Raw genomic sequence first — 18,915 nt, forward strand, 5'->3', positions numbered from 1 at the left:
TGTGAGGGGGCGTGGCTGTGGCTGTCAGGAAGGGGCCCTGCACTTCTGAATTTGCCACTACACTACTGGGTTTGGAAGTCACAGGGCATGAGTTCATCTGACAACCCCTGCCCCAATCTAAAAGATGTGCCTTAGATGTTACTAGATGTGCCTTAGACATTACAGAGATGTGCCTTAGACATTACAGAGATGTGCCTTAGATGTTACTAGATGTGCCAATGAAATGAAGCTGGGGTTGCTAGTAAAACAGTAACTGCATTCTGATTTTCTCCTCCTTTCCCCATGATATGCAATTATGACCATGTGTGAGGTGATGTCATCATGTCATTTGTCCCTCGCCCTCAGCAGCATGAAGCGGAAGGTGGGGAAATGTACAGTGTCATGACAGCACATATTTCTACAACTACATGTACATTATGGGGAGCGGAGGGGGCATGGGAGACGGGTTTGCCATTTTTAACAATAACCCCATGGTGTCAGCCTTGTTTGAACACAGTGATGTCAGTAATGGGCTTGTAGCGGGGAGACCTGGGTTAAAATTCATGACACTTAGTAGCCTTGGACAAGGCTCTTGGTCTAATCTCTTGGTCTAATCTATTTTACTGGGTTGTTGTGAGGATCAAACAGGATGTGCTCATGCATGTTGTCTGGAGCTCCTTCGTTCGGGGAACCTTCTGGGTCATATGTTTAACCTGTACTGCACCACTCTGTTTCACAGGGCTAGTTATTTGGAGCAGTTGAAAACTACCCTGGCATATCTGATGGCTTCATGTAGCCCTGCGTACCAAAAGGCCTCATATTTTTAAAGGATTCCACAGGTTCCACACACAAACGAGGAAGCTTCCTCGTAATAGCTAGTCTAAATCATCTACCTCCCTCTGGTTTAAACCCATTGCTTCTCGTCCTATCCACAGTAGATGAAATTTGAACAATTGTTCACTCTGAATGAATGGGCCTTTGCTGGGTGAAAGGCCCCCCCCCCCATGTCTTACAGCAGGGATTGGGTACCTTGAAACAGGATAGAGGTGGGTGAATTGGTCAAACTGGATCTTGTTCAGGTTCTCAGTTTTCTACTGTTAGACACATTCCATCCTTGTTCCATCTGAGCCTCTTTTTCCCCACACAGAAATGTGTACATGTTTTTGTACACATTTTTTTAGAGGTATGCATTGTTGTACAGTTGCATCCATTGACTAAAGCATGTTTGTGCACATTTTAGGAATGTACCCATTTTTCCTTGTGCATTGTTCAAATGTGTGTATCTTGTCAGATGCATTTGTGTGTGTGTGTGTGTGTGTGTGTGAGAGAGAGAGAGAGAGAGAGAGAGAGAGAGAAAGAAATGCATTTGCAAATTCAGGCACACAGAAATCTCCAACCGCAAATTGAAATCTCCAACCATTCAGATCTTCATTCACGTCCAGGCGGCGCAAACTGGGTCATCTCACATTAAAATGCAAACCTAATGAGTTTCTCAGTCATCCCTAAAGAAGGGTGTCTGAACTCCTGAATTACCACAATTCGGGGTGGGGTGGGATGGGGTGTCCTCAGTCTTTCAGATTGTCAGGTGAAAATAACGAGGGTTCCTGTGCTACTTATAATATTCTGGTGTCGGCAACCTCTCTCAAGATGAGGGCTCTGTCCCTGTGGAGTGAAGCCTTTGGTTGCTGACACACAGAAATGTTCCCTGTGGTGTGCGGAAACTTTTGCTGAACGGACCTGGGTGTTTTGAAGCAAGCCATTATTCTTCACAAAAAGATGCCTTTAAAAAAAATTTCACCAGCTCAGCCAGTTTTGAAGAGTAAAAGCAATAGATCACCACTGTTAAACAAGCTTCACAGCCTCCCTCCTTCAAGATGATAGAATGAAACAGGCATAAGCAGATGCTATTTGACCAAGGGGATAGGAGCAATGCATGAAGGAGCCAAAGGGGTGGGGAGAGGGAGGAGACCTGGGACAAGCGGTAAGGAGGCTGAAGTCGCATGCAGTGTGTGTTCCAAACTGCTGCTTTAAGTTGGTTCTTTAAATAGTTTAGTACGATGAAGGGCAGACCCTCGTCCTAAGTCATATATAGTATTACAATTGCTTCCATTTAGACTGGAATTTAAAAAAAAATGCATTTCAGAATTGCCTGTGTTATCTTGCCTTTTGATTTCTTGTGATGCCTTTTTCTTTTTGGCCTTAATGTGCAGCTGCATCACTCCAGTGAGGACTGGTGTTACTGTGTCTTCTGCGGGCTACTGTTCCTTTAATTCTGGGGTCTCAAACACTTTTCCTGGTGCGTGCTGGGCTCTCTGCCCCTGCTGAGTTTAATGTTATTAATGTTTATGTGGATTCAAAACAGTGGGCTTGTGTTTGGAGTTCAGGCCCCATCTCTGCCTTGTACTTAAGTTCTTGGGTAAGTTACTTTTCTTTTAGTCTTACCAGTTGTCTTCTGGGAAATGAGTGTTTTGTAACTGGCCATGCCTCCCCTGGCAGCCATTTTTTGAATGGACAAACTTCATAGCAGCCATTTTGTGAGACCATCCACAGAACTCTCTCAAAATTCCAAATGTGCCCACCCAAAGAAGTTGAGGACCCCTGCTTATTGGTAGCATCCTCCTTGTCCTCTCTCTTTTTTTAAAGTGGCTTATTAGGGCCAAACTAGAAGTGCATTGTTTAATAACCAATTAATGTAGGGGCATTTCTGGGGATTGGGACCACACCACATGGAGAGAGGCGTGGTTTTAACACACCACATCAAAGTTCTGACAAAAATCTCTCCTCCCACAAAGTTCATAGAATCATAGAAAAGTAGGGTTGGAAGGGGCCTATAAGACCATGGAGTCCAACCCTGGACAAAAATCACTCCCCACTCTACTTCACGGTTGCCAGTGGGATTTTTCCTCCAGAGGCTAATAGCTGCTGTGTGTGTGCAGGGGTTGGCGGGGTGGGAAGGTTCATCAGGACTTCAATAAGCCCGTCACCATGCTCCTGATCCTGTTTCCCCACACCTTATAATGCCTTAAAAAAAAAAAAGTCATGACAATTGCGTACATGCAATTAATGTTATATCTAGTTTGGCCCTCAGTTGCTTCTTATTCTATGGCTGTGGAATTCCTGAACTGATGTTATTAATCAGTTCCTGCTCCTTGCAAGGCCTGAGGCTTTAATGACTGATTTCCTCTTTGTGGCCAGAGTAATTGATCACCTCTGTTTGTTTGTTTAATGAACAAAATGTTGTAATTTCACACCTGCAATCATACAAAATTATGAACAATAGTTCTGGTGCAAAGAAGGAATGAAGAATTAATACCATACCACAAGGAACAGGAACTGACTAATTATGTTTATATTTTTTAATATGTGTTTTTAATGTATTTGTTTTATTATTGATTTTAATGATGGCTTTACAAATGTTTTTTATGATTGTTAGTACCAATTTTTTTTGTGGAAAGGTGGGATGTAAATCAAATAAATAAATAAATACATGGAAATCAGGAATGCAGCAGCCACAATGCTTGAACAGGAAGGAATGAATTAGCCACTTCAGAAGAAAGGGACAAGGACGAACGTATGAATTAAGGCATTGTTGCAGGGAGAATTGAGACCTTTGCTGAATCGGATTTACTTTTGAATAAACTTAGAGTGAGATCCTGTTCATTGGGATGGCCTTGGCTGGATTTTTATGGGGGAAAACTGCACTCTATTAAGTGCCATGTGGAACCACCATTCTAATACTGTTGGCTGCAGAAAAGCAATGGCTCAGCAATGCCAAAGGGCCCAAGTCAGGAAACAACGTAAGGGTCAACCTAACTTATGCCTGTAAGTTGTCCCCTCTGTGGCTAATACTAGCTTCAAAAGCATGATTTGGATTTGGGCTGTGGCACAGGACCATATCCCTTCTCCCATGCCATGGCCCCAAACCAATTTTCCCCCTCCATGGCTACTTTTTCCCAGAAAGTAAAAGACAGCAGGAGATCCAAACACAACACTCCCATCACACAACTAGTTTGGCCCTAAAGCTGCATTGCTAAGTAAGCATGCATACTTGGAAGCAAATGCTATTGTAAACATTGGGGCTTACTTCCAAATAAATATGTTTAGGTTTGGGATGTAAGTACCCTCAAAATTGCAGACCCTATATTAAATATTAACTCTTTGCAGATTGTGATTTCTACCCCACCCCCCGCCACATCCCCAGTATTTTAGGAACAATTCACAAAACCAGTTTTCTACAGCACAATTGCTGCATACCTTTTCTCAGTCTTAATGCAAGTAGAATCTGAAAAGGGCCCACCCTGCCTTTTGGGCAGTATGTGTGGCAAGCTTGAAAAAATCTGGCACCCTGAAAGTGTGGTCTCCAAACAGCTGATCACATGTTGTATATCCTTCAGACAATCTTAGAGGGAGGAGCTATAGCTTAGTGGTAGAGCTCCTGCTTTGCATGCAAAAGGTTCCAGGTTCGATCCCTCGCATCTCCAGGTAGGGTTGGAAAACCCCCTGCCTGAAACCCTGGAGAGCCGCTGCTGCTAGTCAGTGTCAACAATACTGGGCTAGATGAACCAGTTGTCTGACTCTAAACGAGGCAGCTTTCTGTGTTCCTAATCTTGTTTCCATTGTATTGTATTCCAGTAAAAAAGAAAACAATCATTTGAATTCACCCTTATTGTTACAGAAGCGTGGAACTGGAAGAGAGGTCCTTTTTTTAACAACAAGCTATCTATTCCTTATCACGCCCCCCCATCTGTTAGCTGATGGATTATGGGAGTTGTAGTCCAACATACCTGGAGGGCACCAGGTTGGGCAAGGGCAGCTTATCAGACTCCACACACACATACACACACACACACACACACACACACACACGGTGGAGATGCTACAACTTATTCTGTAGTCTGAATATTCTATTTCCGCTTATCTAGATATCTTGAAAAGAGCTGAACACAGAATGGTTACTAAGTAATGGCAGGACATGTTCCCCAGCTACCTTCAAGCTCAACAGGAGATGGATGGGTTGAAGATGGCATCCTGTAGTTGCTTAGCAACCAAAGCTCATCTTTTCTGTTTCCTAAACTCAATAAAATAACCACCCAAGCAGGAATTAATCTGCAGCCTTAACCACACAATTGGTGGCAAAATAAAAATAAAAATGCAGAACTCCATTAGTTCTCCATTAGTATTCCAGATTCCTTCCCTCTCTCTCCCTCTCTCTTCCCCCCCACAACCCCCAAATCAAGATAGTGCTGCCGTTGTTGCAAAATCATAAAAGTGAAACCATGATGTATTTCTCTTGGCGGGAAAATGCAATCCCCTTTCAGCTGGTGTTTCTGTTGTGATTCTGAGCGGACCAAGAAAATATTCACTCACTCACTCAGAGAGAGAGAGAGAGAGAGAAAGATTATACACCTACATCACCCCTTTTCCCCTTCTGTAGCACTGCAGCGCACATTGTAAATCTTTGTCAATATCAGATATTATAAAAAGGGAGGAGGAATAATCAAACCGAACTCTTTGAAAGCAACTGAAAGTGACCAAAACTCTATGCATGATGCCTTTCACCCCACAAATACAGCGCTGTTCTAGCTTAAAGCTTATCATGCAAAGGAGAATGAAATGGTTGAGATGTGCTTGAAGTATCATGTGGCTAGTCCTCAGGTGTGGTGACTGGGCATCAGTGACAATGCACCATTTGTCTAGTGTTTGGGCCAAAGCCTTATTCACATAGCATCATCTGCACAATCTGAGATACACACTGTCCTTATAAAAATATAATTCTAATACTGCTTGAATGTTTTAATGTTTTCCAGTATAAATAACCTTGTGTTTTCTGCTATTACCTAGGAGGGTACAATTAGTAATCCTGGGAGAGACAAACATGGGAGAGACAAACAAGTGTAGGCACCTCTAAAACACCTAGGGAGGTGGTGGGCTCTCCCACACTGGAGGCGTTCAAGATGAAGCTGGACAGCCATCTGTCAAGGATGCTTTGACCTGGATTCCTGCTCTGAGCAGGGGGTTGGACTCGATGGTCTTACAGGCCCCTTCCAACCCTACTATTCTATGAGTCTATGATTCTATGTCAGCTTTCCCCCAACCTGATGCTGTCCTCCAGGTGTTTTGGACTACAATACTCATCAGCCCGAGCCACCCTGGCCAATGTACAGGAATGGTGGGGAAGGCTTGTGTCCAAAATGTCTGGATGGCACCAGGTTGGGGACAGCTGACCTATGTGACTCTATACATTTGGGCCAGATGCACACAAAGAGAAATCAATTCCAAAGGTTAGAACAGGCTCCACGTTGAAAAGCTGCAGTGTTCTGCTTTTAATTCTCTTTGATGCCTTAGCTTCATGGTGTTCCCATAAGAACATTCACCTCTCTGTGCCTGGTTAGCTGTGACCTGCTGGGTAGAAGGTTGCATGCTAAGCTCTGGAATCTGGGTTCATATCTAGCTTGCTTAGAATGCCCTTGTCTTTCATTCATGTAAACATTTGCCTTCCTGCCCCCTTTATGCTAAATCAGGTCTCAGATTGCAGTCCATAAAATGGGGATAATATTGGAACTGCTTCCCAGGGTGGTTGTTAGTGAGAGTATAGTAAGAATGATAAACTAAGCTGCAGGGAAAAAAAAACAGCTTCATTATATGTATTTCCTGTGCATACTTTTCTGCATTGTACGTCTGCTCTCTGCATGTAGCTTCCTCCTCTCCGGACTGTGTAGGGTTGAGGGATGGTTGATGAATAAACAGCCCTGCTGTCGTTTTGTACAAGGGGTTGGGTTAGATGGTCTTTTGATTGATTCAATCATTTGGCTTGACTGCACTGGCACGAAGTCATCAAGCCAAATAAGCCAGGAGTTCCCAACCTTTTTAGCCCTGTGGGCACATTTGGGAATTTGAGAAACTGCTGTGCGCACCACCACAAAATGTCTGCCATGGAGTATGTGGCTAGTTGGGGGCTGGCTAGTCAAAAGAGGTGGTGAATCGGAGAGAAAGAGCAAGGCTGGAGGCTAGGAAGGGAGAGAAACAGCAAGATAAAGGGGTGTGTGGGAGAGAAAGAGCAAGGCTAGAGGCTAGGGAGAGAAACAGCAAGATAAAGGGGGTGAATGGGAGAGAAAGAGCAAGGCTAGAGGCTAGGAAGGGAGAGAAACAGCAAGATAAAGGGGTGAGTGGGAGAGAAAGAGCAAGGCTAGAGGCTAGGAAGGGAGAGAAACAGCAAGATAAAGGGGTGAGTGGGAGAGAAAGAGCAAGGCTAGAGGCTAGGAAGGGAGAAAAACAGCAAGATAAAGGGGTGAGTGGGAGAGAAAGAGCAAGACTGCAGGCTAGGGAGAGTTAAGAGAGAGAGCAAAGGGGAAAGGTCTGTGTGGATGGAAGATGGGATGGGACCCAATCGTCCTTCTCCTTCTGCCTGCTGAACAGTTGATTGCTGGCAGGTTCAGGAACAGGAAGGAGAACCTGGTGCCCTAACATTTTCAAAGTTTTTTTTAATTAAAAAAATAAATTTTTGAAGGGGGCAGGGAGCGGAGAGCTTCATAGGTGCTGTTGAGGTCCTCATGGGCATCCTGGTGCCCATGGACACGGCTCTGGGGGCCCCTGCAGTAAGGTGTGGCATTAAAATGACATTCTGTTCTTTGCATGTGTGCCCCTCCCCCGTGAGCCCCCAATGAGCTGGACTTTTCAATAAGTGTAAGGCACAGCAGTACCAGCATCAAATACCAGGCAAGCGTGGAATGCCACCAATCTCCTTCGGCTATGGGGAATCGGGTGAAACCATAAAGCTTTAGAGCAAATCTGAAGTGATTTCCCTCGTCACCATGACTCTGACATGTAACCAGAGCCCCATCATTCAAAAATTTCCTGCTCTTGATTATTTTCCATCATTCAAACCGTGGCTTCAAGTCCCACACAGACAAGGATGCCCTGGCAGCAGCAGCTCGTGGGAGCTGTTTGTTCAGCTGTTATTGCCAAATTGATGAGAGGGTTGGGATGGTTCCCTGCCCTGGGTACAATTCTGCATCCCTCTGCATGCTGCAACTGGGTCTTCTGTATCTCATGAGCCAGCCTATAAAACAGCGAGCTGCCATGCACAAAATTAGGATGATTTCAGAGTGGAAAAGCCTGGCTCTCTCTTCCCTCTGGCTGGGTTAACACCGATCCCTGGATTCATAGCAATAAATGAATGATTTGTCCGCTGGGAAAAAGAGACAATTGTACTGTATGACAGGTGCTTTTCTTTTAAATAAGTGGAGGGAATAAGATATTAACAACCATACATCAATCTAGATCAGACTTCTAAAGACAGAATTATGCAGAAGGCTTCCAGAGTATTCTCATATCCCCTCACACCCTTGGGAATTCAGTGCAGGAAGAAGAAAGCTCTGACATTTTTTAAAAAGTTGAATTTAATCTAATACACCTTTTGATGTAACATGAACATTACCTGACAGTGGCCCAATTCATCCGTTACTTGGGTGGAAAGTGGCTTCCCTGTGGTCAACTGCCACATTGCCTTAGGAAGATGGAAGCTATGATCACATGACATGAACTCACCTTGATCATGTTGCTTCTTCCCATGCCAGCATCAGCAGCCAGGATGGGACAGAACACAGTAATCAGGGCAACCTCACAGGGCTGGAGCTTCCATAGATTGCCTTGGCAACATAGGAGCAAACCACAGGAGAGCACAGGGACCCTTCGGGCCAAAGTACACAAGCATTTTATCCAGGTACTCTAACATCTGTCTCACACACAGATAGGGATGGGGGAGAAATCTTTCACGGACCCCAGTGAGGCTGGATTCAAAAGAATCTGGCCCCCCAGAGTCCGTGGAGGATCGGAAGACTTACCTCTGCCTCCTGGAGAAATCCTCGCCGGTCGGATCCTCCCTGCCCGCCAGCTCCGGAGTGCCAGCGATACGGCCACCACTGCCGTATCGCTGGCTGGGCGGATTGACTGCGGCTGCAAATGGTGTCTGGGACGCCATTTGCGGCCCTAAAGGCTTTAGTTTAAGGTAAATGCAGCTGCAAATGGCTGCATTTACCTTAAACTAAGGCCTTTATGGCCGCAAATGGCGTCCTAGACACCATTTGCGGCCACACCACAGTCAATCTGCCCAGCCAGCAATATGGCAATGGCAGCCGTATCGCTGGCACTTCAGAGCCGGATGGCAGCTCCGCAGACTCACCACGGAGCGGAGCCAGCCAGCGAGGATTTCAGGGGGGAGGAACGGATCGCCTTCCTCCCCTGTGGACGCCAGGTAAGGGGGTTTCGCACATCCCGGCGCACAGAACACATGACCCCCCACAAAACCCGTTGTCCTGACAATATTTCTCTTTCAATATCCTGTAGTTTCCCAAACCACTTTTATGATGGCTTTTCCGGTGCTTGCGGTTTCCTGGCATTACAAAGACATCTGATCTCGGAAACGAAGCGGGGTCAGCCCTGGTTAGTACTTGAATGGGAGACTGCCTGGGGATCAGGCTTCCTGCATTGAGTAGGGGGTTGGACTCGATGGTCTTGTAGGCCCCTTCCAACCCTATGATTCTGTGTGTGTTCCAGCCTAACGATATTGCTAGTAGAGTCAAGAAAGAAAGAAAAGAGAGAAAAGAATCTGAAACAACCATTTCTCCCCCAATCGCAGCAGCTACAAACACAAATGATGGAATGCACACGACCTTTCGAACTCCCAATTTTCCTGCAATTGCATTTGTGTGTGGCATTCAATCACATTATTTAACACAATGGATACAGCACTGAATTCATTTGCGTGTGTCCCCAGAACAACGGTATTGTTGTGAAAAACATACCGGCACAGTGGTGCCTCACCCACGAAAGGGGTTCTGGTGTAGAAGTGGGATTGGCAGATCTACTCATAGCATGGAGCTTTTCACTCTTTTGTCACACAGTGTTTGAGTCACAGTTTCTGAATCACTAGCCAAAGCTTACATTCCACCAGGTTTAAAATGCAACTTGTGTTGTTGGTGAACTGATATTTAACCAATTAAAAAAAGGAGAGGAGTAGGGATGTCAGAGAATTTCACCACGAATCTCGGGGAGGCCGAATGCCAGCGCATTTGGCCTCCCGAAATCGGTGGCGAAATAGTCTGCTCCCCTGCCCCCCCCCCCGGGATGGGACTTACCTTGGGCGAATATTCCTGGCGGCAGCGGCTCCGGCGGTGGTTCGGCGGCAGCGGCCGGTCTTCCGACTGGCTGCCACCGCCGCCATTTCCAGTAAAACAAACAAACAAACGTGATAGGCTACGAAAAGATTTACGTAGCCTATCACGGCTAGATTTTTAAAAAATACCGTGATAGGCTACGTAAATGTTTACGTAGCCTATCACGGCTGAGTAAAAACAACAACAACGCATGTACGCAAATGGCGGCGCCCATGGGCGCCGCCATTTGCGTTCTGTATTTTGGCACGTCTAGCCTACGTAAACATTTACATAGACTACGGCGAAATAAGGGGAACGCAAATGGCGTGCGTACGCACATGTTTTTTTTTTTACTCAGCCATGATAAGCTACGTAAAGATTTACATAGCCTATCATGGCTGACTGCAGGGACGCAAACGGCGGCGGCTACGGCTGCCGCCTTTTGCGGACCTGGCTGGCCAGGATTTGGGAGGGGAGGGATGGAGCGCCTCCCACCTCGACCAGAATTTCGGGGGGGAGGGACGGAGCGCCTCCCCCCCCGGCCAGAATTTCGGGGGGAGGGACGGAGCGCTTCCCCCCCACCTCGAATCACATTTTGTTAAAAGGTAAGTGACTTTCATACATCCCTAGAGAGGAGCCAGCTTTGTGTATGTGTACCCCTGATACATTGGAAAACAGCTCCATTGGACTCTGGGTTGAGAGCTAGTTAGAAACCCTACCCAGCCTTCTGAAAAACTGCCCACTTCCTGGGCCTGGGACCTCCCTCCCCAGTTCCTTGACCTATTAGGCATGTTTACTTGGGTGTATGTCGCACTGTGTTCAATTGGGGTTACTCCTTAGTAAGTGTGTTTAAGACTGAAGCCTTAAGCTGCAATCCTATACACACTTACTTGAGTCCACCCAATGAATTCAGTAGGATTTACTTCAGAGTAGACATGTATAAGATTTCACTTTTAGGGTGCAATCCTATGCATGTTTAGAGAGAGAGAGAAAGCGAGAAGTCCCCGGGGTGGAATGCTGGGAATTGTAGGGCTTCTTTTTTGTCTAAACATGCATAGGATTGCACCCTTAGGGTGCAATCCTATGGGGATTGTCAGACACCTCCAAACTCGGAGGTGACCGACTATCTATTGCAGGGTGAGTGGAGCATGGAGGGGAACTTCTCTGCGCTCCAGCTGCCCTCCATTTGTGGCTAGCTAGAGCGGCTTGGAGCTGGGGGGGTGGGGGAGGCCAAACGGCACATAGGAAGTATCATGCCATCACTGCCCTGAGATCTTAATGATATAGGGTGGGATATAAATGTTTTAAATAAATAAATAAATAAATAATAAAATAGATACCTGCATGTCCACCATCTCCACCCCTCCCCGCCCCCAGGAATGCACCCTTTCCCCTCGCTCCGTGCTGCTCTTCCGAGCATGGAGCCAGGGACAAACCATGCCTCCTACAAGGCGGCAGGGGAGGGGAAGGGGAGACGGTTTTCTGGGAACTGACCTCAGAGCACGGGCTCTGAGGTTGGTTCCCAAAAACCAAAAAATCCTATGGACGTCTAGCCGCTGTCTAGTGACCATAGGATTGCACCGTAAGGGAGCAATCCTATGGCTGCTAGTCAGAGGCTAGAGGGCCATAGGATATCTGATTTTCCAGGAATTGACCTCGGAGCCCACACTCCGAGGTCCGTTCCCGGAGAACTAACTTTTCCCCTTTCTGCGCTGCCTCGTAGGTAGTTCAGAACGGCCCCGTGCTCCATGCTCGGAAGAGGAGCACGGAGTGGCCAAAACGGGGCGTTCTGGGGCGGGGAAGGCAGAATGCCAGTATGACACATCCTATGTGTTGTCCAGCAGCTTCCTCCCCTGCTCTGCCTTGCTGTGGCCAGACAATCGGCTGTCTAGCCACAAAGGCAGGGCAGGAGAATCACGGAGGGAACAATCCCCTCTGTGCTTCTCCTGCCCTGCATTGGATAGGTGGTCGCCTCCAAGTTTGGAGGCGGCCGCCTATCCCGATAGGATTGCGCCCTTAGTCATTTAACCAAAAACTCCTATGGCCATCTAGCCGCTGTCTAGTGGCCATAGGATTGCACCCTTAGTCATTTAACAGCACTGGAAAAACAGGTTGTTGCCGTAAAAAGTGCTACTTTCCCATTGCACTGGTGGTCATTCTTGCCAGTGCAACCTAATAGGCACTGGTGGATTGCCAGCTCTGGAAACTGCCCGTTAAGCTAAAAATGTGAAGTTGCGCCATTGAAAACCTCACCCCCAGACTCATGAGAGCCATTCCCCGTGAGGCCTGGGCCGCTGCCTCTGACCGTAATTCCAAACATTTCTCTCTAATCGTTTGGTGGAGTAGTACATGGTTACTAATATACAGTAACTAAGCAAGATTCCGTTGCATTAAAAAATAAAAACAACCTCTATAAACTTGTGCACCTAGTTTGGTTTTATTTTTTGTAATCCCTAAATGCTCTTCTGCAGAATTCTGCATTTTTAATGGGTTCTTGCAAAGTCTGCATAGTACATGCCCAAAGGTTGTAGCGCTGGCAGTGTTGTGGCAATGATTATTTTAAATCACTGGATTAATCTAAATTGCTAATTTTAAAAAAAATCCATTGAAAATATTGGCAAAAATACCTTCCTCTCCCAACCATAATCTCCACACCCCTTCTGTAAAGTCACTTTCTGTCTTTCTTTCAATTCTGAGCAGACCTTTGTGCACTCAATATATTTTAATGCCACCCACAGGAAGAAGACGGTATTTATGGTCTGGCTGTCTTTCTGTCCTTTGAACGCTTTAACATCCTCTTGGTGAGAAAGCTTTTTGGCAACACTAGATGGAGACTCAGCAGTTGAATAGAGCAAACAGTCGAAGGAGAGAGAAGCAAGCATATCAGAGAGAGATATAAATAACCACAGGGTGATATTCAAGGCTGCTTCTTATATACATAATAAAGTCCATGCTCTGCAGCTCTATTGGTCCCACCATCCCAACCCTCGGAGGATGATTTATAAGACAAGGAAAGGCAGGAAGCCAATTTTTAAAACATTTTTCTTGGAAGAGTCAAAGATTCAATGTTGAACATAAAACAAGTTGTGTTTTGCCTGTGATATTCTCCCAGTATTTTTCTGGAATTTTGAGTCTTTGCTTGGTACAGGAATGTGATAGTGGCTGAGCAATTTGTCTGAAATGAGTGGATAAGTGGATCTGAGATGGACAAAAGGGATATCGGTATGGAAAATATATAGGGTGGAGGGAGGAGGAGGCAGGGCGGGGGGAGGAATAGTTAACATAACTTTCATTATATAGAGAGCTGCACCAAGGAATCCATCAGAAATGTGTTTGTTCATTCATTCTTTCCTTTCCTTTCCTTTCCTTTCCTTTCCTTTCCTTTCCTTTCCTTTCCTTTCCTTTCCTTTCCTTTCCTTTCTATACTGCCCAATAGCCAAAGCTTTTGTTTAACATCCAATAATTTGTTCGGTTTGCAGCTTGCTCAAATCTGAACCTAATGAGCTTTTGCAGTATTTGTTAATTCTTTGTCAAAGACTGGTGAGCTATACAGTCTCCCTTTTTAGGGTAAAAGTGTACTTATGGTACACAGGAGCTTGTGAAATCATGAGGGCTAGAAATGTCTTTTTTTTTTAAGAAAAAGTGTATTTTTAAAATTATTTTTTAATTAGATAAACAAAACTTTAGAGTATAAGTGCTTTATACTGTATAAACATCGACATTCAGTTTTGTAGTGCCAAAGTTACACTAGAGATACAGAGCTGGACAAGGTATATATTCAAATCTTAAGATATTACGTTTCTCCAAACTACTGTTTGTGCGACTGGAGGTCTGAAGTGATTTTTTTTTTTTATCACAAAAGTAAAAACTGGAAACCATATCTTTAGGAAACTATCTTGTTTGGTCATCCCCCTAATCCTTCTACTGTGATGGGTCAGTGTCTCGACTAGTGCCACTTACAAAATTTATTTATTTATTTATTTATTAAATTTATTAATCGCCCATCTGACTGGTCACCCAGCCACTCTGGGCGATGTACAACCCACCATAAAAAATCCTTGAATGCCACCCTTGGTGTTCCACCATCCTAACCTGGTTTTCCACCCTTTTGCTACTTTCATATGTGCTACTGCCAATAACAGATAGCCTAATTCTTTATGGCTTGCAGGGTTCATTACATCCTCACAAATAGATAAAAGTGCTAATAAATGAAACAGCTAATTATCACGGTACATTTTACTACTGTGCAAGTAGCCCTGGCTTTCTCTGCTTATGAGCTTTTCTACATGAGGCATTTATTGTGCACTCATGATTCATGCACTCATGTTCATGCACTCATGGGTTCTATAGATGATGTTGTTGTGATCCTCCAGTTTTGCTTCTGTTTTTTCAGAGCACTTTCCTGGGTTGTTGGTTTGTTTTAGAAAGGGGAAAATTGGGTATCATTTCTGAAAGTGCTGTTTGTACTTGTGCATTTGCACTATCCCACTATAGCACAGCTCTACCTAGAGGTTTTGTAGCGGAAAAGCAGGAAAGGATACACTCATCATGCAGTGCTTGGGTCTCAATTCTGCTATGAAACCAAATGTAGATACAGCGATTGACAGCCTTCTGTAGAAAAGCTCCTTGTGCTAGAGCAGCTTTCCCCAACCTGGCTGGGGGATTGTGGGAGTTGTAGTCTAACACATCTGGAGGGCACCCGTTTGGGGAAGGCTATGCTGGAGGGCCGCGGTGGCTTAGTGGTTAAGACGCTGAACTGCCGACTGGAAGGTCGGCAGGTCAGCAGTTCGAGACCCGAGTGCTGCGTGACAGAGTGAGCTCCCATCTTCAGTCCCAGCTTCTGCCAACCTAGCAGTTTGAAAGAAAGAAATTGCAAGTAGATAAATAGGTACCGCCTCGGCGGGAAAGGTAACAGCGTTCTGTGCACCTTGGTGTTCAGTCATGCCGGCCACATGACCACGGAAGCGTCTTCGGACAGCGCTGGCTTTTCGGCTTAGAAACGGGGATGAGCACCGCACCCTAGAGTCGGACACGACTGGTTGGGGACACCTTTACCTTTTTATGCTGGAGTGAGCAAATGTAACGTGGATGGGACATCCATTCAACAGATCTTTCTGTGAATCATGCAATGCTGGGAAAATGTGCTTGCCTGATTTGGAACCTGGTGCTAGCTGCATATCAACAGTTAAAGACTATGTTTGCCTCCATCCAGGAAGGCTGCTTGCATGGAGGAGAAATGTATTTGGCAAATGACTTTGGAGATTTTTCAAAAATCTAAAGTCTGTGCTCCAAATCACACATGGAATTTTGGAAGATGAACAAACCAGGCTTCTATAATGTCAGAATGTTGGCTAAAACTGTTAGTACTGCAAATTGCTTTTAAAAATCTATACTGTTCTTTCCTTTCCATCCCTTAGTCATCATATCCCAGTTCTTCCTTCTTCTGATGTGACGTGCCTAGGACAACGTGATGATGCTGTCCCTTATGTGATTAACCTACAGACCCGGCGTCTGTCTACAAAGACAAGATGTGAAAATGATCTTTGCTGTTGGAGGACCAGACGTGGTTAAATATCTCAGCTGTTTTGCCATAGATGTTCTAAATAAGGAACCAGGAAGATGACACAGCCTTTACATCAACGGTAATGGGCATAGGAAGGAGGTAAGTGGAAAACACACAGGAAATTGGTGGTTATGAGGAGATACTACAAGTAGATGTAAATCTCACTCGGAATTATAGTAGGAAATTAGGTTTATTTTTTATAGATGCTTCAACATGCTCATCAAGTTTTGTTCTTATTTGAGGTTGCAAACAGTGTGGATCAGTGTGTTTTCTGTAATGTAACACTTTATTGTCAGTCTGCACTAAGAGAAAGCAAGGCCTAAGGTCTTTAATGAGTTTCCAGCAAAAAAATAAAAATGAAATAAAATTCTGGCAGATGTTAATACTTCTAATGAGAGAGTGAGTGCTTGTTAGCAGGGGATGTCAGGTCTTCATTACAAGTTGTTGTTGCTGGGTGTTTTTCCTTTCCTTTCCCCCCTTTTTAATGTGGAAGGAATCTGATGATCTCCCTGTGAGCTATGGCAACATACACTTTCTACACTTTATGCATCTTGTAGCACATGCCCACTACTACCAGTGTGTGTGTGCACGCGCGTGCGTGTGTGTGTAGTTGTTTAAGGTGCAATCCTATGGATGTTTAGACAGAGAAAAGGCCTACAACTCCCAGCACTCCCCAGCCAGCAAAGCCGTAGGCCTTTTCTCTGTCTAAACATGCAGAGGATTGCACCCTTAATGTTCTGTTTTTTTATTTAGTATATTTCATAGAATCATAGAATAGTAGGGTTGGAAGGGGCCTACAAGCCCATTTGTATCCTGCCTTTCACCCGTCCCAGAATTTACGGTAGCATATATGGGAGACCTTCCCAAGAGGTTTCCTATCTGGTCACTGACCAGACCAGGATCAAGGGCTGGCATGGCTGGGCACCTGCCAAGGGCCCACATCTCAGCAGGGGCCCACTGACAAGAGCCTCCTCCTCCTCATCACCGTTGCAACCTGCTTGTTCACCTGCCTCTTGCTCTGGCCCAGACATAGTGGTGGTGAGAACAGGACTGGCCCTACCATTAGCCTGAGTGAGTCTGTTGCCTCAGGCGCCTGATGCTGGGAAGTAGCAGCAAGGTGGTGGTGGTGGAGAGAGCTGCGTGCGATGCAGCCTGACCTCTGCCCCTTAAGCTAGGCTGCTGCCTTCAGGTGCAATGGAGGATGCTATCCCATCCACAGTATAAGTCAGATTCAACTGCCAGTCCAGTCAGCTTTTAAAAACATGGAGGGGGGGCGCCATCTTGTGCTTCGCCTCAGGGAGCAAAATGTCTTGGGCTAGCCCCGGGTGAGACTGAGGAGCAGTAGATGCCCCGCTACTTTCTCACTGGCTCTCTCTGATGAGAAAGAGGATGAGGAGCAAGATCAGCTGGTGACAATGGTGGCGAGAAGGGAGACTCACTGAGGGAGGGGGCCCCTTGAGGGTGGCTTGCCCAAGGGCCCTCCGAAACCTGGAGCCAGCCCTGCTGAGATAGCTTAGCTTCTGCGCAGTGGCTCCTTTCGGCTTTCACAACCGGTTATGTACTTAACAGCACAGTACTTTAATATACCATCCTGTTCTGAGGAAGGCACTGCTGGAATTTTAATTTTACTTGAGCAACAGAATGTTTTTGGTTGACCCTGGGTCCAAGCTTAACAATGTTATTTCACTTCAGGCACTCCCACATTAGGGTCCACATTGGCCCCTTGCACCGATTCATTTGTTTGGGAAAGGTGCACCCAATGGTAGAGCACATGCTCTGTATGCGAAAGGTCCCCGGTTCCGTTCCTGGCATCTCCAGATAGGGCAGGCGAGGAGTCCCTGGAGAGCGTAGAGTCAGCGTAGAGCATCGAGCCAGATGGTATACCAGTGGTCAGATTTGGTAGGTGTACAACTCCCATCAGCCCCAGACAGCATAGCCAGTGGTGAGGGATCATGGGAATTATATGCCCAAACATCTGGAGGGCCACAAGTTGCTCACTCTGGTATAAGGCATCTTCCTGTATTCCTATGACTGGACTTCCCCAGAATGCAAATGGGGCTCAGTGTTTTCTCATAGCATTCTCCCCACATGCAAGGAGAGGAGAGTGGGGTTTTTTTACATGCTGGTAGGGATGGCGGAGAATTTCTCCATGAATCTTTGGGAGGCCGAATGCCAACGCATTCGGCCCCCCGAAATTGGTGGGGAAATTCTCCACCGCCCCCCCCCCCGGGATGGGACTTACTGTGGCCGAATGTCCCTCTTGGAGGCGGGTCCCGGCGGCATTTCGGCGGCGTTTCGTGGGGGGCGGGGGCGGCGGCCGGTCTCCCGATTGGCTGCCGCCGCCACCATTGCAAAAAAAAAGTAAAAAAAACCAAAAAACACCCGTGATAGGCTACGTAACGATTTACGTAGCCTATCACGGCTAGATTTCCAAAGTCAGCCATGATAGGCTACGTAAATCGTCATGTAGCCTATCACGGGGGACTTTGGAAAAAAAAAACCCGCGCGCGTGCAAGTGGCGGCGCCATTTGCGTTCCTTATTTTGGCACGTCTAGTCTATGTAAAGATTTACGTAGACTACGGCGAAAATAAGGGAACGCTATTTGTGTTGCCCTTATTTTCGCCGTAGTCTACGTAAATCTTTACGTAGACTAGACGTGTCAAAATAAGGAATGCAAATGGCGGTCCCCATGGGTACGCGCTTTTTTTTTTTTCCAAAGTCACCCGTGATAGGCTACGTGATGATTTACATAGCCTATCACGGCTGACTTTGGAAATATAGCCATGATAGGCTACGTAAATCGTTACGTAGCCTATCACGGGTGTGTGTGTGTGTTTTACTTTTTTTCTCGTGGCCGGGTAGACGGGGCGCTCCTACCCAGCCTGAATTTTGCTGGCAAAGGATGGGGTGCCTCCCCCCCGGCCTGAATTTCGGCCGGGCGAGGTGGGGCGCCTCCCCCCCCTCACCTGAACTTCGGGGGGAGAACCAAAGCGCCTCCCCCCCACCGCGAAGCAAGCTTCGAGAACAGGTAAGGGACTTTCATCCATCCCTACATGCTGGCACATTCAAACAAGCAATCCCAAACCAATGTGCTGAGATGGTACAGTCCAGTGAGAGCTGTACCATGAGTCTTTCTGAACATTGAGGGTGGAACTACATGTTACATGCCAAATCTGTCCGAAAAACCTGATGTCTGCTTCCTTCCCACCCCCCCTCAG

At 46.2% G+C, this 18,915-nt stretch overlaps 1 protein-coding gene across 6 annotated transcripts in view; it reads left to right on the forward strand.

Moving 5' to 3' along the window:
- The first annotated feature begins 1,931 nt into the window (after window positions 1–1,931).
- Window positions 1,932–18,915, forward strand: part of CPNE4 (copine 4) — a 272,750-nt gene continuing 255,766 nt past the window's right edge. Inside the window, exons 1-2 of one of the 6 annotated variants that reach the window (XM_084858175.1) lie at window positions 1,932–1,960; window positions 15,551–15,795. The gene's annotated coding sequence lies outside the window, so the exon portion shown is untranslated. Of the gene's footprint in view, window positions 1,961–1,981; window positions 2,396–15,550; window positions 15,796–18,915 lie in introns of those variants that run through there. The other 5 variants (XM_084858176.1, XM_084858171.1, XM_084858173.1 and 2 more) reach the window with 5 other exon arrangements.

This window comes from Heloderma suspectum, chromosome 5 (genome assembly GCF_057233095.1).
Source record: "Heloderma suspectum isolate Gila_16-S chromosome 5, 16-S_ref, whole genome shotgun sequence".
Classification (NCBI taxonomy): domain Eukaryota; kingdom Metazoa; phylum Chordata; class Lepidosauria; order Squamata; family Helodermatidae; genus Heloderma; species Heloderma suspectum.